The sequence below is a fragment of the Cherax quadricarinatus genome, chromosome 1, assembly GCF_038502225.1.
Source record: "Cherax quadricarinatus isolate ZL_2023a chromosome 1, ASM3850222v1, whole genome shotgun sequence".
Lineage (NCBI taxonomy): Eukaryota > Metazoa > Arthropoda > Malacostraca > Decapoda > Parastacidae > Cherax > Cherax quadricarinatus.
In genome coordinates this window covers 6,038,735-6,054,712 of record NC_091292.1, presented here as the reverse complement: position 1 = coordinate 6,054,712, position 15,978 = coordinate 6,038,735, and the positions used below count along the sequence as shown (strand labels likewise).

The 15,978-nt window shown below is 41.7% G+C and overlaps 3 non-coding genes across 3 annotated transcripts; 2 read left to right on the top strand and 1 right to left on the bottom strand.

Annotated features, from left to right (window-relative positions):
- The first annotated feature begins 1,927 nt into the window (after nt 1–1,927).
- Nucleotides 1,928–2,000, top strand: TRNAM-CAU (transfer RNA methionine (anticodon CAU)). Its single transcript has one exon. It is a non-coding gene; the product is annotated as a tRNA-Met (tRNA).
- Nucleotides 2,001–5,160: 3,160 nt separating this feature from the next.
- Nucleotides 5,161–5,232, bottom strand: TRNAE-CUC (transfer RNA glutamic acid (anticodon CUC)). Its single transcript has one exon. It is a non-coding gene; the product is annotated as a tRNA-Glu (tRNA).
- A 3,676-nt stretch (nt 5,233–8,908) lies between these two features.
- On the top strand, nt 8,909–8,981 carry TRNAM-CAU (transfer RNA methionine (anticodon CAU)). Its single transcript has one exon. It is a non-coding gene; the product is annotated as a tRNA-Met (tRNA).
- Nucleotides 8,982–15,978: the final 6,997 nt, after the last annotated feature.

Genomic DNA, 15,978 nt, shown 5'->3' with positions numbered 1-15,978 from the left:
AACTGGTTCCTGGAGTTTAACCCCACCAAATGCAAAGTCATGAAGATCGGAGAAGGTGAAAGAAGACCACAGACAGAATACAGGCTAGGGAGTCAGAGACTGCAAACCTCACTCAAGGAAAAGGATCGTGGGGTGAGTATAATACCGAGCACATCTCCTGAGGCACACAAATAACTGCTGCAGGTGTCGAAACGTTATTCTTAGGCAAACCTAAGAATAACGTTTCGACACCTGAGTAAGGAATCATTCAAGACTGCACATTGTGTATGTTATGCTCATATTGGGATATGCAGCACCAGTATGGAACCCACATTTGGTCAAGCACATCAATAAATTAGAGAAAATGCAAAGATTTGCAACAAGACTAGTCTCGAAGCTAAGGGGTATGTCATACGAGGATAGGAAAATCAACCTGACGACACTGGAAGACAGGAGGGGTAGGGGAGACATAACATAAAATACTGAGAGGAATTGACAAGGCAGATTAGGGACAGGATATTTCAGAAATAGGACACAGCAACAAGGGAACACACCTGTAAGTTGAAAACTCAAATCAGTCAAAGGGATGTTAGGAAGTATTTCTTCAGCCATATGCTGTATAGTCCTTGTGGCTTAGCGCTTCTTTTTGATTATAATAATAATTCTTCAGCCATAGAGTTGTCAGTAAGTAGAACGGCCTGAAGAGTGATGTAGTAGAGGCAGGATGCATGCACAGATACGACAAAGCTCATGAAGCAGGGAGCGCTGTATAGCCCTTGTGGCTTAGCGCTTCTTTTTTATTATAATAATCATGAAGCAGGGAGAGAGTGGGCCTAGTACCAGCGAAGAGGCGGGACTAGTAGCTGTGACTCGACCCCTGCAACCACAAATAGGTGAGTATACACACACAAACACAGAGGACAGAAGGACCAGAGGTGACATGATTACGACGTACAAAATAATGAAAGGAATTGACAGGGTGGACAGGGAAAGTCTGAGAGGCGAGTATCAAGTATACAAGATAATAGCTGAAAGTCATAAGGATATTAAGAAATACTTCTTTAGAAAACCTTAGAGTAGTTAGGAAGTGGAACGCACACGACAGCGAAGTGGTAGAGGCAGAATCCATAGTCATATTTTTTTTATAAAAAAAAATCTAGCTTTAAGAATTGGCATGATAAAAGTCACGCAACCAATATTCAAAACACTCAACCTACTCACCATACAAAACATCCATACTTATTATTGCACTTATTACATACATAGAACACTTAACTCTGATATTAACCCTCCCCTCAAACATCTCCTTGCCAACCTCAACAGAACACATGACCATAACACAAGGCACAGATCACTCTTTGATGTTCCTCGTGTCCATCTCACACTATGCAAAAACTCAATGCACATAAAAGGCCCTAAAATCTGGAATTCATTACCTGTAAATATAAAAGAAACACTACCTGTTTATAAATTCAAGTCTCTTCTCAAAGTTCACTTACTCACTCAAAACCAAATAAATACTGAATAACTGAACCATATAAATTGTATATCCTAAATGTTACTCACAATTATATCACACAAATGTTAAACCTAACTTTGTTATTTTTTTTTAAATACACTACCTAACAGAATACTCCATTCTACTGAATGAACAGCAATGCATGCAACCATATGACCTGTCTTTGTAATACTCATTTGTATTTTATAGTTATCTGTTTACAATAATGTCTTATCACTGACTTCATCATTGCTTAGTTAATCTTAAGTTAATTTTAAGCCAGCCCGTAATGCTATGCATATAAGTGGCTTTGGCATGCTGCTCTTACCTGTATTTTTTTGTACCTCTGTATGTATGCTAAAACTTCTAAATAAAAAATAAAAAATAACCAGGTGGGGCCAGGACCGAGACTCGACCCCCTGCAACCACAATTAAGTATGGTGGCATGGAGCCTCGATGGCGCAGTAGGCAGCGCGTGAGTCTCATAATCTCAAGGTCGTGAGTTCGATCCTCACTCGGGGCAAATTGTTTTCTTGGTCAAAATGCTAGAAATTAGTGATATCGACTAAACGGGTCTAAGACACGGCGCCAGGATCTGGGTTTCGACCCACAAACACAACTCTGTTGTTATTAATGGTGGTAAAGCTGTATAGTCCTTGTGGTTTAGCGCTTCTTTTTGATTATAATAATAATGGTGGTAAAATAACTGACAATATATTAAGTAAAAGGAGACATGTGCAACTAATGTGACAAAGCTCCTGGAAAGCGAAACGTTGCCACATTAAAATGTCACATTAGTTGCATTTGTGTCCTTTTAGATTCTAACATGTAAATGTTATTGTGATACTGACAAGCTCTATATAAAGACACGTATGTACGGTTCAGGACGACGTTTCACTACGAATAGCTTCTTTATTCCTTGTTTCCTTTAATAGAGCATGCCAAGACGCTTGAAAAACTGAAAATGAGTATGAGCTATGAGGATTGATGCAAACCCTGTCATTAGAGGACAGGAATCCGGATGACATGATTTCAGAGTACAAACCAAATCTTTCAGTGGGCTGCAGAAAACAATATGAAGTTCAACGATGAGAAATTTCAATTACTCAGATATGGTAAACATGAGGAAATTAAATCTTCATCAGAGTACAAAACAAATTCTGGCCACAAAATAGAGCGAAACACCAACGTCAAAGACCTAGGAGTGATTATGTCGGAGGATCTCACCTTCAAGGACCATAACATTGTATCAATCGCATCTGCTAGAAAAATGACAGGATGGATAATGAGAACCTTCAAAACTAGGGAGGCCAAGCCCATGATGACACTCTTCAGGTCACTTGTTCTATCTAGGCTGGAATATTGCTGCACTCTAACAGCACCTTTCAAGGCAGGTGAAATTGCCGACCTAGAAAATGTACAGAGAACTTTCACGGCGCGCATAACGGAGATAAAACACCTCAATTACTGGGAGCGCTTGAGGTTTCTAAACCTGTATTCCCTGGAACGCAGGAGGGAGAGATACATGATTATATACACCTGGAAAATCCTAGAGGGACTAGTTCCAAACTTGCACACGAAAATCACTCACTACGAAAGCAAAAGACTTGGCAGACGATGCACCATCCCCCCAATGAAAAGCAGGGGTGTCACTAGCACGTTAAGAGACCATACAATAAGTGTCAGGGGCCCGAGACTGTTCAACTGCCTCCCAGCACACATAAGGGGGATTACCAACAGACCCCTGGCAGTCTTCAAGCTGGCACTGGACAAGCACCTAAAGACAGTTCCTGATCAGCCGGGCTGTGGCTCGTACGTTGGTTTGCGTGCAGCCAGCAGCAACAGCCTGGTTGATCAGGCGCTGATCCACCAGGAGGCCTGGTCACAGACCGGGCCGCGGGGGCGTTGACCCCCGAAACTCTCTCCAGGTAAACTCCAGGTAGGTCTTGAGAGGGTTAGACAGGGTTGACAGGGCGCGTCTGAGAGGCATAGAAGTTAAAAAATAAGATTAATCGCAGGATGTCAGAGAATACTTATTATTTAGCCTTAAAGTGGTTAGCAAGTGAAACTACCTAGACAGCGAAGTGATAAAGGAATGATAAGGCTCACACAGTTATGCCAGAGCGAATCCAGTACCGGCCAATGGAGAGGTGGGGGCCAGGAGCCGAGACCAGGGCCCAATCACCACAATTAGGTTCGTAACTTTGTACAAATAGATGAGAGAGAGAGCACACACACACTACAAAGGGCTCTGAACAAAAGGATCTGGATAGTCTGCAAGCCTGGTCCAGTAACTGGCTCCTCGAATTTAACCCCGCCAAATGCAAAGTCATGAAGATCGGGGAAGAACAAAGAAGACCTCCAGACAAAGTATAGGCTACGTGGCCAAAAACTGCAAACCTCACTCAAGGAAAAGGATATTGGGGTGAGTATAATACCGAGCACATCTGAGGAGCACATCATGCAGATTGCTGCAGCCTATGGGCGCCTGGCAAACCTAAGAATAGCGTTCCGATGCCTCAGTAAAGAATCGTTCAAGACTGTTACACCGTGTACGTCAGGCCCATATTGGAGTATGCAGCACCAGTATGGAACCCATAAGTGTCCGGGGCCCAAAACTGTTCAACAGCCTCCCATCAAGCATTAGGGGAATTGCCAATAAACCCCTGGCTGCCTTCAAGAGAGAGCTGGACAGATACCTAAAGTCGGTGCCGGATCAGCCGGGCTGTGGCTCGTACGTCGGACTGCGTGCGGCCAGCAGTAACAGCCTAGTTGATCAGGCCCTGATCCATCGGGAGGCCTGGTCGTGGACCGGGCCGCGGGGGCGTTGATCCCCGGAATAACCTCCAGGTAACCCACACCTGGTCGAGCAGAAATTGCAAAGGCTTGCAACAAGACTAGTCCCAGAGCTACGGGGAATGTCCTCCGAAGAAAGGTTAAGGGAAATCGGCCTGACGACACTGGAGGACAGGAGGGTTAGGGGAGACATGATAACGACATATAAAATACTGCGAGGAATTGACAAGGTGGACAAAGACAGGATGTTCCAGAGATGGGACACAGAAACAAGGGGTCGCAATTGGAAGTTGAAGACTCAGATGAGTCAGAGGGATGTTAGGAAGTACTTCTTCAGTCATAGAGTTGTCAGGAAGTCGAATAGTCTGGAAAGTGACGTAGTGGAGGCAGGAGCCATACATAGTTTTAAGACGAGGTTCGATAAAGCTCATGTAGCATAGAGAAAGAGGACCTAGTAGCGATCAGTGAAGAGGCGGGGCCAGGAGCTATGAATTGACCTCTGCAACCACAAATAGGTGAATACACACACACACACACACACACACACACACACACCTCTGCAACCACAATTAGGTAAGTACACACACCCACATTAATCACATAATTATAACTCGCGTATACCCTCCAGGCAGGTGCGTCTTAATATCCCATGTTTTCTGGTTACTAGGATATGCGGCTGACACCCACGAGGCCAAGGTTCGAATTCCGACACAGACTTACATTTATATGAAGTCAATCTTCTAACTTTATGACAATTCTAGGTATAAATCCGAATCAATTTTCCCTTTATTCTTTAAATTCTGTATAACTTATTGGTTTGGCACTCATAAATATTATGATAAAAAGTGAGTGTAAATGCGTGCAGATACATAATCCTAAAATAATCTTTCCCGTGCCGGGAATCGAACCCGGGCCTCGCGGGTGAGAGCCGCGTATCCTAGCCACTAGACAACACGGGACACGTTACGAATATTAACACATTCACTAAATATACATATATAAACCAAGACATGTGCTAGTTCTAACCTGTGTGCATATTGTGTTACACAAATAAGATTTTTTATTTAAGCTTTAAGTACATAACTTAATATTCTTCAGGGTACATAAGTTTGTACAAGTTTGTGTCGTGAAAGGCTCCTGATCAAATAAATTGATGTTTCCTGAATCACACCCTCAATGGAAATAAATATACCTGGATAAACTTACTTCCACAGGCCCTCCACGTCCCCTTCGACTAAATAAGTTTATTCAGGTATACACAAATACAGTTACATAGATTATCATACATAGCAGCATATGTGTAGAGAACCTGGGATAACCCAAAAAGACAGAGTGACTTATTTCCAATGAGGTCCTTTTAATACCTTATTATTATACTATAAAGGAGATAATATCTTATCATACTATTTAGGAGATATACCAGGAATAAGGTAAAATGAGTCTTTTATATTTACATGTGTGTTAGTTAAAAAAAAAAATCGTTCTCCTCCCTTTCTGTCACTACAGTCGCTGCATAATCCTACGGGTTTAGTGCTCCCCCTTGATTAAAATAATAATAATAATGTCACTACAGTCATTAGGTACCTTTTGGCTCTCTTCTTGAACTACAATATGGGGGGGAAAATGTGCACACCTTATAAAGCTCTAAACTAGAGCTTTATAAGGTTCTAAGGGTAGATTTATAGAGTTATTACGTAGAGCTGTATGAAGCTCTACTTAATGCAAAACAACTATTATTAAGCACTCACCGGTCCCACAGCTACTTCCTTGCACATTTACTTCGTAAACTGGTTTAAATACTGGACCAAACAGTTCCACAATGAGCTGCCAGAAAGCTGGTATATAAGAAAATGGAACTAGTAAGGTAAGTTATAACAGAAAACTCTCTCTCCCTCACTGTTGAATGGGAGACTCAACACCGTCTGAACTGTTTCTCGCTCAGGATCTTCGTGTAAGTTTCTTTAGGTTAAATTAGGTGCAGATACACTTATGTAAAATTATCATACCTAGTAACACATATGTAAATTACCTAGGATAACTCAAAAAAATCAAAGTGACTTATTTCCATTGGGATCCTTGTATTATCTGATTATTTAAAGTCTAGCTGTAAGATATAGAAAGTTACTTAGGCACATTTACCCTTAATTACAATTACCACACATAGTGTAATTTACCTAGAATAACTCCAAAAAAAAGTCAGTGATGTATTTCCATTAGTGTCCTCGTAATTTCTTATTATTTTAAGCCCAAGCTCTAGATAATGAGAACCTTCAAAACTAGGGATGCCAAGCCCATAATGACACTTTTCAGGTCGCTTGTTCTATCTAGGCTGGAATATTGCTGCACACTAACAGCATCTTTCAAGGCAGGTGAAATTGCTGACCTAGAAAATGTCCAGAGAACCTTCATGGCGCGCATAACGGAGATAAAACACCTCAGTCAATGGGATCGCTTTAAGTTGCTCAACCTGTACTCCCTAGAATGCAGGCGGGAGAGATACATGATTATATACAATTGAATGATTCTAGAGGGATTAGTACCAAACTTGCACACGAAAATCACTCCCTTGGCAGGTGTTGCAACTTCCCCCAGTGAAAAGCAGGGGTGCCACTAGCACGATAAGAGATAAACACAATAAGTATGAGGGGCCCAAGACTGTTTCACTGCCTCCCAGCATACATAAGGGGGATTACCAATAGACCCCTGGCTGTCTTCAAGAAGGCGCTGATAGGCATCTCAAGTCAGTACCTGACCAGCCGGGCAGTGGATCGTACGTCGGGTTGCGTGCAGCCAGCAGTAACAGCCTGGTTAATCAGGTCCTGATCCCCCCATGAGACCTGGTCACAGACCGGGCCGCGGGGGCGTTGACCCCCTAAACCCTCTCCAGGTAAGCTCTATGATACAATAGTGGGTTTAGCGCTTAGTTCAGATTGTAATAATAATAATCTTCGTGTGATTAATGTGTAAGAGAAAATGACACCCTTTCTGGAAATAATGTAACTCATTAGGTAAAAGTTTATACAGACCTCATACATAATTATAAACTTTTACGAAGGTCGAGGATAACCCAATAAAATCAAACAGTGCGACTTACTTCCACTGAGAGTCCTTAATTACTCTCTGTTAAGCCTTGCGGACTTTATTGGAGCTACGACACAGTGTTTGACCTTTTTAGATTATCTTAAGTTAAATATGCATATGTACTTTGTCTGTGCCTTTGTAACTTGTCATGATTGTGGCTATATAAACCTGGAGTTCATTACCTTTGTAACTTGTTCAGCTTTCAAAACGTTTGGGTACATTCCCTGGACCCATTATGTACCTCTGTAATCTTTTGACTACTACCCGCACCATGGGTATGTGGTGACCACCACCCACACCATGGGTATGTGGTGCATAATAAACATATTAAATTAACTAAACCATGGGCTGAGCTTCAAACCTAGCGTGTGTTTGTATATATATATATATATATATATATATATATATATATATATATATATATATATATATATATATATATATATATATATATATATATATATATATATATATATATATATATACACGTATATATATATATATATATATATATATATATATATATATATATATATATATATATATATACAGCGAGGAGAAGGCTGGAGGCAGTGGAGATGTCATGTCTGAGGGCAATGTGTGGTGTGAATATAATGCAGAGAATTCGTAGTTTGGAAGTTAGGAGGAGGTGCGGGATTACCAAAACTGTTGTCCAGAGGGCTGAGGAAGGGTTGTTGAGGTGGTTCGGACATGTAGAGAGAATGGAGCGAAACAGAATGACTTCAAGAGTGTATCAGTCTGTAGTGGAAGGAAGGCGGGGTAGGGGTCGGCCTAGGAAAGGTTGGAGGGAGGGGGTAAAGGAGGTTTTGTGTGCGAGGGGCTTGGACTTCCAGCAGGTATGCGTGAGCGTGTTTGATAGGAGTGAATGGAGACAAATGGTTTTTAATACTTGACGTGCTGTTGGAGTGTGAGTAAAGTAACATTTATGAAGGGGTTCAAGGAAACCGGCAGGCCGGACTTGAGTCCTGGAGATGGGAAATACAGTGCCTACACTCTGAAGGAGGGGTGTTAATGTTGCAGTTTAAAAACTGTAGTGTAAAGCACCCTTCTGGCAAGACAGTGATGGAGTGAATGATGGTGAAAGTTTTTCTTTTTCGGGCCACCCTGCCTTGGTGGGAATCGGCCAGTGTGATAATAAAATATATATATATATATATATATATATATATATATATATATATATATATATATATATATATATATATATATATATATATATATATATATATATATATATATATATATATATATATATATATATATATATAATGTGTGTGTGTGTGTTTTACCCATTTGTGATTGCAGGGCTCTTGGCCCCGCCCCTTCGTTTGTCGCTACTAGAAAACTAATTCTCATGCCGGGAATCGAACCAGGGCCTCCTGGGAGAAAGGCAGGTATCCTAGCCGCTAAATTACATGTGCATGTGTTATATGTAGTTTTCCCAAATAAGCTTATCTTACCTATTGAATGTGAAATGAATAGTTTGCGTCAAATAATTGCTATGTTAAAGCTTTATTTACTATTATCCTCACAGCCTCGATGGCGCAGTAGGCAGCGCGTGAGTCTCATAATCTCAAGGTCGTGAGTTCGATCCTCACTCGGGGCAGGTATTTTATATCTTAATGACCTATATATGTAAAATATATCACTCCAGTATTAATTTATTCATACCTTGTTCTTGCCGAAAGGCCACTGACCCAAGGATGTAGGAGATGTCTCACGGAAACATTCGTCCCTGTTCACCTAGCAGTAAGTAGGTACCTGGGTGTTAGCCGACTGGTGTGGGTCGCATCCTGGAGTTACCTGGAGTTTACCTGGAGAGAGTTTCGGGGGTCAACGCCCCCGCGGCCCGGTCTGTGACCAGGCCTCCTGGTGGATCAGCGCCTGATCAACCAGGCTGTTGCTGCTGGCTGCACGCAAACCAACGTACGAGCCACAGCCCGGCTGATCAGGAACTGACTTTAGGTGCTTGTCCTGGGGACAAAATTAACCTAAGTTGCCCGAAATGCTCCGCATAACCAGAGACTCTGTATAGTATGTCGTTGATGTCAGCTATGGTCTGTATAAGTTGTATCATATACTAGAACTGAAGATTATTAGTATTATTAGATTAAATATGATCACAGTACTTCTCATTCCCTGCATTGTATGCCCTAAGGGTTTAGAGCTTCTCTCTTAAATACTCGGTAATATCATCCTGTGGAATGATATAATTTTATGGAATTTATTAGGAACTTTAATGGATTTTATTCGATGTATTTGGAATAAATCTTTAATATTTTTTAGGTTTATTTGATAAAGTAGCCTGGAAATAAAAACATGTATAGCTTTGGCGATAAAATGTATAAAAATAAATTGTGAAATAAATAAGAAAATAAAGTTACGTATATTATATAAAAACTGGATATAGTACATTATACGGCTCCCTATTTGTGACATCACCTAACCCACAGGTTTGGTAAGTTGGGGGAGGAAGGTTCAGTAAGATGGAATGTGGAAAAGGGGTTGGGGGGGAGGGAGGGGTTTAGGAGGGTACTAGAGGTAAGTGACCCAACCACTTCCGAGCTTATTAATAGGTGTGTGTGTGATAAGTATAATGATCAGACGATCGTGTATACCACACCAGTCATCAGAGGCACACTAGTCTATGCAAGATGTATACGTACATGGCAGTGAATTCGTGGTAGGTTATATATATATATATATATATATATATATATATATATATATATATATATATATATATATATATATATATATATATATATATATATATATATATATATATATATATATATATATATATATATATATATATATATATATATATATATATATATATATATATATATATATATATATATATATATACATATACACACACACACACACACACACACACACACACACACACACACACACACACACACACACACACACACACACACACACACACACCATGGGGGTCCCGAAACATGGAGAGCCAAGATGATGGATGCGGTACTGGAGAACCTCATGCATCAACATGTTCGAGACACTACCAGAGAGAGATGAGAGGATGAACCAGCAAGGTTGGACCTTGTATTCACCATGAGTAGTTCGGACATCGAGGGTATCATGTATGAAAGGCCCCTGGGAGCTAGTGATCATGTGGTTCTGTGCTTCGACTACATAGTTGAGCTCCAAGTGGAGAGAGTAGCAGGAATAGGCTGGGAAAAACCAAACTACAAAAGGGGGAACTACTCAGGCATGAGGAACTTCCTTCAAGACATTCAGTGGGAGAGGGAACTGACAGGAAAACCAGTACAAGAAATGATGGACTATGTAACAACAAAATGCAAGGAGGCAGAGGAGAGGTTTGTTCCCAAGGGAAACAGAAATAATGGGAAGAACAGAACGAGTCCTTGGTTCACCCAAAGGTGTAGGGAGTCAAAAACTAGGTGTACTAGAGAATGGAAAAGGTACAGAAGACAGAGAACTCAGGAAAATAAAGAAATCAGCCGAAGAGCCAGAAACGAATATGCACAGATAAGAAGGGAGGCTCAGAGACAATATGAAAATGACATAGCATCAAAAGTAAAGACTGACCCGAAGCTGTTGTACAGCCACATCAGGAGGAAAACAACAGTCAAGGACCAGGTAATCAGACTGAGGAAGGGTGATGGGGAATTCACAAGAAACGACCGAGAGGTATGTCAGGAGCTCAACACAAGATTTAAAGAGGTATTTACAGTGGAAACCAGTAGGACTCCAAGAAATCAGAACAGGGGGGCACACCAGCAAGTGCTGGATGAGGTACATATAACCAAGGAGGAGGTGAAGAAGCTGCTATGCGAACTTGACACCTCAAAGGCGGTGGGACCAGACAACATCTCTCCATGGGTCCTTAAAGAGGGAGCAGAGATATTGTGTGAGCCATTAACAAAGATCTTCAACACATCATTTGAAACTGGGCAACTCCCTGAGGTATGGAAAATGGCAAATGTAGTCCCAATTTTTAAAAAGGGAGACAGACATGAGGCACTAAACTACAGACCTGTATCACTAACGTGTATAGTATGCAAGGTCATGGAGAAGATCATCAAGAGGAGAGTGGTGGGGCACCTGGAAAGAAACAAGTGTATAATTGACAACCAGCACGGTTTCAGGGAAGGAAAATCCTGTGTCACAAACCTACTAGAGTTTTATGACAAGGTGACAGAAGTAAGACAAGAGAGAGAGGGGTGGATCGACTGCGTATTTTTGGACTGCAAGAAGGCCTTCGACACAGTTCCTCACAAGAGGTTACTGCAAGAGGTGTCAGAGTGGGCGCCTGTGACAAGCGGGGTTCCACAGGGGTCAGTCCTAGGACCTGTGCTGTTCTTGGTATACGTGAACGACATAACGGAAGGGATAGACTCAGAAGTGTCCTTGTTTGCAGATGATGTGAAGTTAATGAGAAGAATCAAATCGGACGAGGATCAGGCAGGACTACAAAGAGACCTGGACAGGCTACAAGCCTGGTCCAGCAACTGGCTCCTTGAATTTAACCCTGCCAAATGCAAAGTCATGAAGATTGGGGAAGGGCAAAGAAGACCGCAGACACAATATAGTTTAGATGGCCAAAGACTGCAAACCTCACTCAAGGAAAAAGATCTGGGGGTGAGTATAACACCGAGCATATCTCCTGAGGCGCACATCAATCAGATAACTGCTGCAGCACACGGGCGCCTGGCAAACCTACGGATAACGTTCCGATACCTCAGTAAGGATTCGTTTAAGACTCTGTATACCATCTACGTCAGGCCCATACTGGAGTATGCAGCACCAGTTTGGAATCCACACCTAGTCAAGCACGTCAAGAAATTAGAGAAAGTGCAAAGGTTTGCAACAAGACTAGTCCCAGAGCTACGGGGATTGTCCTATGAAGAAAGGTTGAGGGAAATCGGCCTGACGACACTGGAGGCCAGGAGGGTCAGGGGAGACATGATAACGACATATAAAATACTGCACGGAATAGACGAGGTGGACAAAGACGGGATGTTCCAGAGATGGGACACAGACACAAGAGGTCACAATTGGAAGTTGAAGACTCAGATGAATCAAAGGGATGTTAGGAAGTATTTCTTCAGTCATAGAGTAGTCAGGCCATGGAATAGCCTAGAAAGTGATGTGGTGGAGGCAGGGACCATACATAGTTTTAAGGCGAGGTATGATAGAGCTCATGGGGCAGGGAGAGAGAGGACCTAGTAGCAATCAGCGAAGAGGCGGGGCCAGGAGCTGTGACTCGACCCCTGCAACCACAAATAGGTGAGTACAAATAGGTGAGTACACACACACACACACACACACACACACACACATAACAAGGCGCTTGCTGCAGCTGGTGGTCGGCTGATCTGGTCCTGAGGCGGTGTCCTGCCAGAAGTGCTTTTCAAATGTTATTGGTTAGATGTTAGGTATCCACAATAACGGTGGTGTTATCTATCTTGAACATAGACTGGCTTTGGTGGCATCCATTCTTCTAAATTTTCAGGGCGATCATTCAGAATCTTTGGTCTTTGTTTGAGGGACACCATTTGCGTCCTGTGGGGAGGAGGGTATCGATGCAGTTAGTGGTGTTGGTTGGTTGGGGTGGGTTTCCTGTGTCTGGTATATAGAGTTCCTGCATGGCATATAGTTGTCGCTTCTTTAGTTTGTCCAGCCTGACATTTATTTGGTCGATCTGTTGGATGTGCAGATCTTCCATTCTGATTCTGTCCATCAGTCTGGTGCCTGTAATAAAGCGAAGGGCCTTCTTCTGGACTCTTCGCAGCTGTAACATGTTGTTGTTGTTGTTGTTATGCCTATTAATGCAACAATTCCTTCACACGAAGTTGCCTTGATGCCGATGAGCTCTTGATTCACGGAACTGGACCTGTCATCTCTTACCATAGATCGAACCTGAGTGCCTCCCCATGCGCGACACGATGACCTACTGGTTTAGCGCTCGTATGAACGTAATAATAATATAAAATTATTAAGAACTAGTATGGACTACCTGATCATGTCGAGGTTATTTTTAGTATTAATCACTTAAAGAACAGAACTAGAGAAAATACAATGAACGAATCTCCTTAAAGTGGGGCGAGATTCATTTCTTGTATTGTTAAATTATTTTTCTGATTTTGCTCTGTATTATTAATAATGTTAAGATTAAAGTATATTTGGCGGCATGTATAATTGCCTGTGTAAATTAACAGGAGCCCCAATGGAAAAAATTCACACCTAGTTCGACTTTATTGGGTTATTCTAATTTAAATCTACATAATGCTATTTATGTGCCTTTAACACATGTGTGCCCTCAAGACCATTATAAAAATAATTATACGTTATATAATCAAAACATTATTATTATTATCATCATATTCAAGAGGAAACGCTAAAACCATAGGGTCATACAGCACCTCGAGGAGCAGAATGCAATTAAGTTTGATCCAAGGAAAAGGAGGAATTAAAATTTACAGTATGGTATATTATTTTATTCACAGACAATGATAATATAAGAGGATTATTACACCTCGTATATTAAGTAAGAATATATGGCTGATAGAGCTAATGGGTTATTACCAGTTATTTTCGATATTATAATATGAGTGGACATAAATCACTCTTATTCTAATGGTTGTTCAAGGATTTATTAGTGTACCGCCCGCTGCTTGATGGTGGGTGACGCTGTATAGCCCTTGTGGTTTAGCGCTTCTTTTTGATTATAATAATAATGGTGGGTGAAACGCTGTGCTGGTGAAGGGTTCTTAAGATAAGATTTCGTTCGGATTTTTAACCCCGGGGGGTTAGCCACCCAGGATAACCTAAGAAAGTCAGTGCGTCATCGAGGACTGTCTAACTTATTTCCATTGGGGTCCTTAATCTTGTCCCCCAGGATGCGACCCACACCAATCGACTAACACCCAGGTACCTATTTGCTGCTAGGTGAACAGGATTCCTTCCTCTGGATTAAACCTGATTGCTTCTTTCTTCTCAGGGGCTATATTGTCTCTACAAGTTTACCGCTTTCCAATGTATGTAGTAATAAAATAATAATTCACTATCTTCGTGCTAAAGCAGAGAAAGATTGTTAATTTCATATGAGATTTCAAGAACTCTTTTAAGATTGAATTCTCCTCAAGGGATGTTCCTTGATAGTGGTGAGGGGCTCTTGATCTAAGGAACTGGACCTGTACTTATCTATATATGGCAGGGGTCGATTCACAGCTCCAATCCCTTCCTTCGATCGAATATCAACGCCTCCTGTTCCCCTCGGCTCTGTATGACCCCCAACGGATTTAGCGCTCCCCCTAACGAGTGTAATAATGCAATAACTGAATTCAGTTTAATAAAGGCCTCCAATTATCCTACCCCTCAGGGAAGGTTCCTTGATGCTGGTGAGGGGCTCTTGATATAGGGAATTAGATCTGCGCTCCAGTTCCCCAAATTAAGCCTAAATATCTTCCACATCCCCCACAGGCGCTGTATAATCCTACGGGTTTAGCGCTTCCCCCTTGATTATAATAATAATAATCCAATTATCCTAGATAATTTACACCATATATGATAATCGCAGTTATGTGTACCTGTGCCTCAATAAACTTAACCCTCGCACACCTGCTCCTCTCTCACTTATAACCTTCACACATCCCTCTCTGCACAAAAAGTATTTACGGGTTTAGCGCCCAAATTGATAATAATCTCTCTTGAACCTTTATGCTCTTCTAGGGAGGTTCCTTGACGCTGATGAGGGGCTCTTGATCTAAGGAAGTGGATCTGTGCTCCAGTTCCCTGAGTTAAGCATGAATACCTCCCTCCCCCCCCTTTACGACAGGCGTTGTATAATCCCTCCGGGCTTAACACTCCCCCCTGATAATAATAATAATAATAGGTTCCATAGACTGGTTTAAGTCCTATCTTAGGAACGGGAAACAAATTGTCAAAATCAACAAAACAGAATCAGAAACCCTACCAATAGCATGTGGAGTTCCCAAGGTAGCATTCTGGGTCCCTTATTATTCCTATGTTATGTAAACGACATGACCATCAGTGTCAAATGCAAACTCCTACTGTATGTGGATGACAGTGTTCTGTATGTGTCAGGTAAAGGCCCACAAGATATAGCTAATGTAATAACGCTAGAACTGGAGTCCTGCAGCAGATGGTTAGTAGATAAACTATGGTTACACCTCAGTGACACAGAAGTCATACTCTGGCACGAAGCAAACTCAGAAGGGTAAGTAATTTTAATGCCCGGTGTAATGGGAAACCCATCACTTCAGTTTTCCTCAGTAAAATATTTGGGAATCCCCTTTGACCCATGCATGTCAGAAGTGATAGGGAACAGTGTAGTAAAGAAAGCGATTGCCAGACTGAAGTTCCTCTACAGACAAGCAGTGTCTGCCTACTGAGGCTCGCAGGACCCTGTCTAGCCCATGTAGAATGTCATTGCTCTTCATGGTACTCTGCCTTGACAAAAAAAGAACTGAAAGATAGACTGCAAATCACCCAGAATAAAATGGCAAGACTCATCCTGGACCTGGGTCTAAGAGAGCATGTAGGCCAGGATGAATTACAATTGGATATGCTGAATGTTG